The sequence below is a fragment of the Panthera leo genome, chromosome B2 (assembly GCF_018350215.1).
Source record: "Panthera leo isolate Ple1 chromosome B2, P.leo_Ple1_pat1.1, whole genome shotgun sequence".
Taxonomy (NCBI): Eukaryota; Metazoa; Chordata; class Mammalia; order Carnivora; family Felidae; genus Panthera; species Panthera leo.
In genome coordinates, this window is record NC_056683.1 from 118,144,763 (window position 1) to 118,155,090 (window position 10,328).

Genomic DNA, 10,328 nt, shown 5'->3' on the forward strand with positions numbered 1-10,328 from the left:
ACATCAACATCATAAGTAACATGCTATTTATGAGAATGTTTAACCTAGTTAAGATAATTTAAAACACAACACTAACAACATCATCTGATTGTATTTTCTTGTGTTTGATATGTCAATTATATATGTATAATTTTTAAAATTTCAGCTGTTTTAGTTACTATTTATGTGAAGGTAACAAAGCAACACTTAAAAAAAATTTTAACGCTTATTTAATTATTTTTGAAAGAGAGAGAGAGAGAAAGAGAGAGAGAGACAGAGCATGAGCTGGGGAGGAGCAAAGAGAGGGAGACACAGAATCCAAAGCAGGCTCCAGGCTCTGAGTTGTCAACACAGAGCCTGACAGGTGGCTCAAACCCGCTAACCACAGGATCATGACCTGAGCCAAAGTTGGGTGCTTAACTGACTAAATCACCCAGGCACCCCACAAAGCAACATTTTTTGGAATGATTTCATAATTCAGACTTTTCACTCAGACAGGTCTTCCTCCAAGTTAATGGGACTGGTGAGCTGTTACTGTATGTGGATTTTCCCATTTATATGACAGTTGCTTGTCCTAAGCCAAAGGGAGGAATTGAGTTTACATGGGAAGTGAAATCATGCTAAATTCAATACACCTGTAGGATAGGTAAAGCTGGTCAGTGCACATTGCTTTCCTCCCTTTTCTCAAGAATATGCTTATTTATGAGAAAGTAAACACCAGTTAATGAATTTAATGTCTCAAAGAAAAGTTTTTTTAACTACTCAAGCCGAAACATAAGAAGGTAAAGAAAAATATATACATTTGCAACACATTTGAGCAACGAAGGACTAATTAATAGTCTTAATATAAAAGAAGATTTTAAAAGTCATCAAGGAGAAAAAAGGAGAACAGCAGATGAACAAAGAACTTGATGAATTTAAAGAATATAGGGGCGCCTGGGTGGCTCAGTTGGTTAAGCGGCCGACTTCGGCTCAGGTCACGATCTCGCGGTCCATGAGTTCAATCCCCGCGTCGGGCTCTGTGCTGACTGCTCAGAGCCTGGAGCCTGTTTCAGATTCTGTGTCTCTCTCTCTCTCTCTGACCCTCCCCCATTCATGCTCTGTCTCTCTCTCTCTCAAAAATAAATAAACGTTATCAAAAAAATTAAAAAAAAATAAAGAAAGAATATAATAAATAAATTGGGGCACCTGGGTGGTTCAGTTAGTTAAGCATCTGATTTTGACTCAGGTCATGATCTCATGGTCCGTGGGATGGAGCCCCACATCGGGCTCTGTACTGACAGCTCAGAGCCTGGAGCCGACTCTGTGTCTCCCTGTCTCTCTGCCCCTCCCCAACTCACCCTCTCTCTCTCTCTCTCTCCCTCAAAAATAAACATTAAAAAATTTAAAGAATAAAATAAACAAATGAATAAATAAATGAATACATCGTGGATAACAAGAGCCGGGTGTCTTGCTGTCAGAAAGGGAGTTATGAATACAGAAAAACAGAAGGCTAGAATGAATCCTTGAAATTTATGGGTTTGGATTGGAGTATCAGTACAATCCAATATATTTCCATCGGTAAAAACTTGTGATTTTTACAATATCTTCAGATGGACAGATACAAGAATAGGATGTGTGTGTGTGTGTGTGTGTGTGTGTACGCATGTGATTGTGTGTACATGTGTATACACACATTTACTTTTTAGCTCAATGTGCTGAAAGAGCCCAGAGAGGGAATGATTTCTCAGTACCAATGGGCCCTTCTGGCACACATCTTGTTTTCACATGCCATTCTAAAATAAAAGGACCTGGGACTCCTTGGACAAATGGCTAGCAGGATGATAGCAGGAAAAGTATAGAATGAAGTACTTCTATAGATGAGCCTGGAATATCTTGTGGTGCCAGAAAGCAAGTGCTCAATAAATGTGGCGGTCATATAAACAAAGGTATAGGAGTCAACCTAAAACATTGACTAAATCTGGAGTAGTCCGAGCAACAAAAAAAATAATGATGTCTTAGCTCTGGTAGCTATAACAAAATACCACAGACTGAGTGGCTTAAAAAATAGAAAATTATTTCTCACAGTTCTGAAGTCCAAGATCAAGGTGCTGCTGGCAAGAGAGTTTTCATTCAGAGGCCTCTCTTGGCTTATAGGTGGTTGCCATCCCACTGTGGTCACCTGACCTCTTTGTGCATGTGTGGAGACAGAGCAAGAGTAAGCTTTCTGGCGTCTCTTCTTCTAGGGGCAATCCTCTTCTGAGGGCCCCACCCTCATGACCTCTTCTAAACCTAGTTACTTCCCAAAGGCTCTTATCTCCCAAGACCATCAGATTGGGGATTAGGGCTTTAAAGTATGAATTTTGGAGAGACCACAAACATTCAGTCCATAATGGATAATGAATTATAACCCACAGAGTAAAATAAGAATCCACAAGTCCATGGACATGTAAATAATTGAATAACTGAACAAGTGCGAGAGAAATAAAAGCTCTTTGGTAGAGCAGAATTCCAACTAAAGACTAAAAAAATAATGGAAGTAAACAATCACCACTTAGCAAATATCAGAGTAATAGTTGTTTTAGTCAAGAATCTCCAATGGATACTAAACTTAGTGAGTCAAAGTATAATGAGAAACAGGGTAAGTGCACAATATTAAAGTATCACCCCACAAGATTCTTATTAATTCTGAAGAGGAAAATGGCAACTTTATAGTGGAGAAACCTGGCAGATCCGACTTGAACCAAGTGATTAAAGTTAACATCAATAGTAATAGGACAGATTGCCATCACATGTTTTCTACTATTATATATTGAGAAGTATACACTATTGCTTTTGTGGTATTCTTACAAAAACACAGACTTGAATTCGATCAGAGGAAACCTTAGACAAACCTAAAATGAGAGACCCTAAAAGTCTGAAGTTCATGAAAGACAAAAACTGAAGAACAATACCAAATTAAGCAGAGGTGACAAGCTCATGCAATCTGTGATCCTAGATCCATCTTGAGTTAAGGGTAGTGTCATATATGATACTTCTGGGTCTCACATAACAAAAAGCATAGAAGCAAGCACTAAGTACAGTGGTTTTTAGAAAATACTTACCGATTGTTGGGGTGCCTGGGTGGCTCAGTCGGTTAAGCGTCCGACTTCAGCTCAGGTCATGATCTTTCGGTTTGTGAGTTCAAACCCGGCGTCGGGTTCTGTGCTGACACCTCAGAGCCTGGAGCCTGCTTTGGATTCTGTGTCTCGCTCTCTCTCTGCCCCTCCCCTGCTCATGCTCTGTCTCTCTCTGTCTCAAAAATAAATTAAAAAAAAAAAAACATTAAAAAAAAGAGTACATTAAAAAAAAGAAAAGAAAATACTGATTGTTTACGAAAGAATCTAGATGACTAGAGTCCTTTGACTTAATTAGCTCCCCCTTCTCTGAGTAGAAGCATGTGCTCTGAACCATCCATAGAGGATAGGCGTGCATTTAGGCTTGTCAGAGGAGCTCTGTCCTTCACCAGAGAATTTATAGTACATAGGCTAAAAAAAATTGAACAGTTGCCTTGAAACTGCTAGACTCTGCCAAGTAAAGATATTTTATGATCTCAGAGGTGACTCTGACTCATTTTTTCTTGGCTCTGGAGAACTAGAGAGCCAGGGCCCCTTGATCATGTTGTCCTTAGTCCACATCTTAGAATGTCTACTGTTCTGTGAAAGGAAGGTGCATGCAAAATGACCTCCAAAACCTGAAGGAGCCATAAGACTGAAGAAAAAGGCCCTCAAGTCCAGCTTGACAAGAAATAGTTTATTAAAAGGACTTATGGACAGAACATGTCTTGGGTGGCTACAAGATTAACAGATCTCCATAATCCCACCTCCTGTAAGGCCTGCTTTTGTAACTGTGAGACTGCCTGGGAGGAAATATTTGAGAATCATAGTCATATCTCCAAAATAGATCAAAGATATTGTGCCCCCAGGGTGTACTTAAGGGTGTAATTAAACAAAAATAAATAATGGGGGTGGGGGACTGTGTTCAAGAAGGTTGCAGGTCACAAAGTGGTCATCATGGCATGTTTGTCCAAGATGGCATTCTTCTGGTTCACGTATCTATCCTAAGGGTGGATACCTTTCCTATTTATTCTTTTGGGCAATGTCATTGGAAAGATAAAAAACTACAATTCCCACTGTATTTTGCCTGAGTGCTCTAAAAAATCCACCTGTACACTTTCAGTTTCCAAGAATGGTAGGCTAGCTATTGAGGTCTTCTCTTTTGATGAAAAAAACTAAAACTACCGGGCAAAAGTCACTTAGAAGCAGTGACGACCTAACATGGCAGTAAAGAATTGTGAGGCCAAAATTAAAAAATAAAATGGGAACCTCAAGGAGTAAGCTAGAACAGAAACTGCTTTTTTTTCTGGGGCATTTGACAATTCTTTTTTTTTTTTTTTTTTTTTTTTTTTTTTTAATGAGAGAGAGAGAGAGAGCAGCATGAGTTGGGGAGAGGGGCAGAGGGAGGGAGGGAGAGAGAATCTTAAGCATGTTCCATGCTCAGTGTGGAGCATCCTGCTGAGCATGGAGCCTGATGCACAGCTCCATCCATGACCCTGGGATCATGACCTGAGCCGAAATCAAGAATCTGACATTCAACTGACTGAGCCACCCAGGAGTGAGGAATTTGACAATTCCGGTCAATTGTAACTTTTGTTTTGGTAGCCTCAGACATAAATCAAAGCTCAGGACATATAAAAGTTCAGCACTGAAGAGGAGAGCTAAAAATAATAGACACATGAGAAAAACTTGTGACTTTAAGGAGCTAGATCTTTAGAGTAAGATGAATAAGAAGTTAACCAACTTTCACAAAGATTTACATCCAAATTTTAATTCACCTGGGAGGTACAGGGAACATCAGCCCGTGAATTTGATTTAAGGTGGTCCTTGACTCATTTTGCCCCCATGTACCTTGAAACTATGCAAATTTCTGGAGGAGGATACCTTCATCATATTCTCACATTATTCCTGAAAGTATTTTCATGAACAATGATCAGTACAGAAACAAAGATGACTGGGTAACAAAAAAAAAGTCACCCTAAGAAAGAAACAGTAAGAACAAAAATAGACTTACAAAGATTTCAAATACTAAAATCAGCAGATTCTGGGGCACCTGGGTGACTCAGTCGGTTAAGCATCTGACTGTCGATTTGGGTTCAGGTCATGATCTTGTGGTTCATGAAACTGAGCCCCGCATTGGGCTTCATGCTGACAGCACGGATCCTGCTTGGGATTATCTCTCTCCCTCTCTCTCTGTTCCTCCCCCACTCACAGATACTCTCTCTCTATCCCAAAATAAATAAATACACTTTAAAAATAAATACAGAAAAATAAAATCACCAGATACAGGCTACAATCTGACTACATTTAATATGTTTAAGGAAATAAAAGAAGATTTGAAAATAAGTACAGAAAAAAAGAAACCATACCAAAAAAAAGAATGAAATAACTGAAACTGAGAATTCATTGAACAGATTTAGCTGAAGAAAGAATTATTGAACCAGGGAACAGGTCAGCAGATATTCTCCAGAATGTAAGGTGGAAAGGCAGCAAGAGCAGGAGATAAGAGAATAAAGTTTGAAGGCCTAACATACCTTTGACTTTAATCCCAGAAGGAGAGGAGAGAGAATATGAGGTACAGAATATGAGACATGAGCACATAAAAATGACTATGGATTTTATTATTATTATTTTATTATTTTTTGGCTATGAATTTTTTTAACGTTTATTTATTTTTGAGACAGAGAGAGACAGAGCATGAACGGGGGAGGGTCAGAGAGAGGGAGACACAGAATTGGAAGCAGGCTCCAGGCTCTGAGCCATCAGCCCAGAGCCCGACGCGGGGCTCGAACTCACGGACCGTGAGATCGTGACCTGAGCTGAAGTCAGACGCTTAACCGACTGAGCCACCCAGGCGCCCCTTGGCTATGAATTTTTAAAAATTTATACTATTAACCCACAGATTCAGGAGGCCTAACAAATTCAAGAAAGATGTATAGAAATCCACAGCTAGATACAGCACACTAAAATTACAGAAAACCAAAGTCGAAGAGAAGAATCTTAAAAACAACTAAACAAAAACACACTTTCCGTCAGAAATGCCTCAGTGGAAACTTACGTAAGGTAGTTCTCAGAGCTTTAGCCCAGATATTTTATTTTACAAAAACAAAAACACAAAAACAAAAACAAAACAAAAGCAAAAACAAAAAGGAAGACAAACAAAAACAAAAACAAAGCAAAAACCAACTTACCATCTCTTAAATTAACACACTTCTGATTTCATTTAACAATTATAAGAAATTGATATTCAGTGCCAATTAATATGAAGACACTAAAATTTCTCAGCAAAGAAAGAATTTTGCTTTTAATTTCTGTTAAATTTCCAGAGAAGTTGGATTTCGAAGGTATGCACCGTTTAATAGAACCAATCAAAAGAAAGAAAATACAGAAACATAAGATACAAATTTGGCTTGACTCTTTGGATTTGGGTGGAGAACATGATGAATTTTCTGGAGATTTTTTTGTCAAATGTTTGAGACTATGTTTTTTTACTACTCACCAGGTTTAGTGTCTGAGAGATTCTGAAAATCCCTTTAATATTTTAAAAGCTATAGGATGACTGTCTCATTTATAAGAACAAAGAAGTCTCACAGGTGAAGAGAGGTGGCCCAAGGAAGTAGGAATAGCATTAGCAGGATCCAAAAGATGCGGATTCCAGTCTCCGTTTAGACTCAAATAGTTGTGTGATTTGGACAAGCCACTCTACTTCAGGGGCCACAGTTATTTTTGTCTACCATGCTATGTTCTGGGTTTCTCTACATTTACCTCAGAGAAAATCTAGATTAAAATAATGGTGTCTTGTTCTCTGGTTCTAATCTTTACCCATTAGTGCAGGACATTAAGTCCCCATACTACTTCCAGATGTCACCCAGACCGGACTCATGTGCTCCTGAACCTAGTGATCTTTTTTAAAAAGTTTGTTTGTTTATTTTGAGGAAGAGAGGGAGAGACGATGGGCATGCATGAGTTGGAGAAGGGCAGAGAAAGGGGGAGAGAGAATCCCAAGCAGGCTCTGTACTGACAGTGCAGCGTCACATGTGGGATTCGATCACATGAACAGTGGCATCATGACCTGAGCCCAAACCAAGAGTTGGATGCTTAATTGACTGAGCCATCCAGATGCCCCTGAACTTAGTGATTTTAATTTCCTATTATTTCTTTCTTCTTTCTCCCTATTTTAGACTCTCTTTAATATGTAGCTGCAGCTTCCAAAATGGAACTTAAATATCTTCTCTTGACACCAAGGCCCATTGGACACTGTGTGATATCTCTGGAGAACCCAGGGAACCAATGTGGGTGGAGCTCCCACTTTTGGGTTACCCTCTGTCACCTGGTGCAACGTGGTCTTGAGCTCCTTCTGCTCCTAGGGATATCAGTAATATTATTCTTTGGTATTTTATTTCCTGTAGTCTCCAAACTCCCAGGAAAGCTGTTTCAAGTCTGGCTGGGTAAGGAGAGAGGAAGGTGAAGACAGAGGAAGAGATTATAAACATATAGTCATGAAGCAACATGAAGCAACATGAGCCGGACATTCAAAGTCTACCTTCTTTCGTGGCCACGCTCTCTGCTTAGGCTTCCGGTTTGCCTCAAAGGGTTGAGAGTCATTACCCAGAGATATGACTAAGTAACTTATCCAGGAATTATCCAGTGTAAACTTTTCCAAAAACTTGAAGTGTTCCAGCAGCAGCCCTATCTTTACTGCATTGGACTTAAAGAGTCGGGACAATGTACCTTGAAATCACTCCATTAGAGATTTAGTTCTTTGGATTCTGTGTATTTTCCAGCCCTCCCTAAAAGTGCTAGAAATCCTGATCTTCATCTGAACAGAGCCTTATCTGTGAGCTGGCTGAGGAAAAGTTAATGCAAGAAATTAGTCACAGTTTAGAGCCTCAAAAGGAGAAAAAAGTAGAGACTAAGAGATATGTCATTTTTTGGTTCCTCTCATCATGCAACTTATTTATCTTTTCTTTGTTACTGCAAAAATATTCATTGAGGGAAATTAAGGGTTGAATTGTATTCCCCCAAAAGTTTTGTTAAAGTCCCAATCTCTAGTGCCTCAGAATGTGGCCCTATTTGAAAATAGTGTCACTGCAGTTGCCATTAGTGAAGATGAGGTTATCCTAGAGTAGGATGGGCACTTAACACAATATGACCTGTGCTCTTATAAAAAGACGGGCATGTGAAAACACAGTGACACAGGAAGAATTCCACGGGAAGATTAGAGTGATGCATCTACAAAACAAGAATGGCAAAGATTGCTGAGAAATCACCAGAAGCTAGGAAGAGGCAAGGAAGACCTGGATTTCACACTTCTAGTTTCTGGAATGATGAGACAGTAGATTTATGCTGTCTTAGGTCATCCAGTTTGTGGTATTTTGCCTTAAGAAACTAGTACAAAGGCCCATGTGTCAAATCTCATCCTACTGGCTTTGGATCATAATCAAATAAGATGTGATCCCATTCTCAGGAAAATACCAGACAGGATTTAAAAAAGAGAGAGAGAAAGAGATTGGTTAAGAGGTTTGTATTGTTAGGAAAAGGGCTTTAACAACATTGTATATGTATATGTATATGTATATGTATATGTATATGTATATCTATATCTATATCTATATCTATATCTATATCTATTATCTATCTATATATCTATAGACAGAGATATGCATGTATTATACACACACTCTACAATAAATAAAAAAGTTGGCCTGGAAAAAGTGGAGCCCTGATGGGATGACACAGGTAAGATAGCCTCTGTCTTCTTCCTTTGGAAGTCCTGAGATGACAACTTTGGAGACTGAAAACATGGTTTGTGTTTATGGGCAGAGGGAAGCAGGGATCACCAGATTTTGGCATGTTTTCCAAGAACAGTATGCATCAAAGTCAATTCATTACTTTTGACTGGGAAGTCAGACTGGTAGATGACAAAAGGTAGCAGACAAAGCATAGCAAGAATTAGACACACTTGGCAGTTTTCCTTATGATGTCCTTACGAACAAGATGAAGTGGTTAAGTTGGGGATTTAGGACAGCTATACCTATGGATTGGTGATTAATTAATGGAGCTATGCCAGCCTGAGTTGAGGTTTCCAGTGGAATGCCAAGAAGCTCTTACGTAAGTGCCGCCATTTTCCACATTTTTATCAGTGACCTGGAAGATTCAAGCATTGCCATTTTTTTCTTTGATGGGCCAGATGACTCCATCTATATCTAGAGGTATGCATGTGGTTCTGGATGGAGCCACTTACTTAAGAAGGGCACAGGGAAGCCAGAAATTGTTTTGAAGAGTGACTAGGTTAGTAACCTGGAAAACAGTAGTAGTTATGTAACACACACACACACACACACACACACACACACACACATGCACACACGCACACACACACACCCCAAGTGAAGTATTTGGGGATATTGAGGCTAAACAATGGAGGACCCAAGAAAGACATGGCAGTCAAGAGATAGTTTTACTTGGTTTGAAGGGTTGTAATCAATGGATCAAACAGTAGGGAGGCGACCTCCACTTGGCATAAAAGGAGCTTTCAGGATGTTAGAGTAAAATAAAAAATGCTGACAACAACATTTGAAAGAAAGAAAATCTCTATGGATTAATCTATAAATTTAGTAAAAACTCCAGGAGGGTTCTTTTTTAGGAATCTAATAACTTGGTCTAAATATGTAGAAGAATAGAGGCCTATAAGTAGCTAAATAATTTTTTTTAATTTATTTATTTTTGAGAGAGAAAGAGACAGAGTCCAAGTGGGGGAGAGGCAGAGAAAGAGAAACAGAATCTGAAGCAGGCTCCAGGCTCTGAGATGTCAGCACAGAGCCTGACATAGGGCTCAAACCCACGAGCTGTGAGATCATGATCTGAGCCTAAGTCAGATGCTCAACCGACTGAGCCACCCAGACACAGCAGTAGCTAAATCACCTTTGAAAAAGAAGAGCAAAAATGTTATTCTTGCCCAAAGAATGGTAAGGTATACCACACAGCCATGATAATAAAACAGGGGGGAGCCGGTGCGGCCACAGGGAAACAAGCCAATGGAAAAGAAGAACTCAGTGACAGACTTACGCCATTAGGGCGACCTAGTGCACGTTGGAGGTACAACTCAGTGGCGAACAAACGGATTGTTCAATGGGTGCTGTTGAGGAAACTGGTGGACTATGCGGGGAAAAATATAGATGGAAGAACTAGTGTAAAAGTGGATGTAGAACTAGATGTGAAGGAAACTCTAAAGCAAACAGAAAAAAATATAGAGATACATTTTGTGATTTTGGA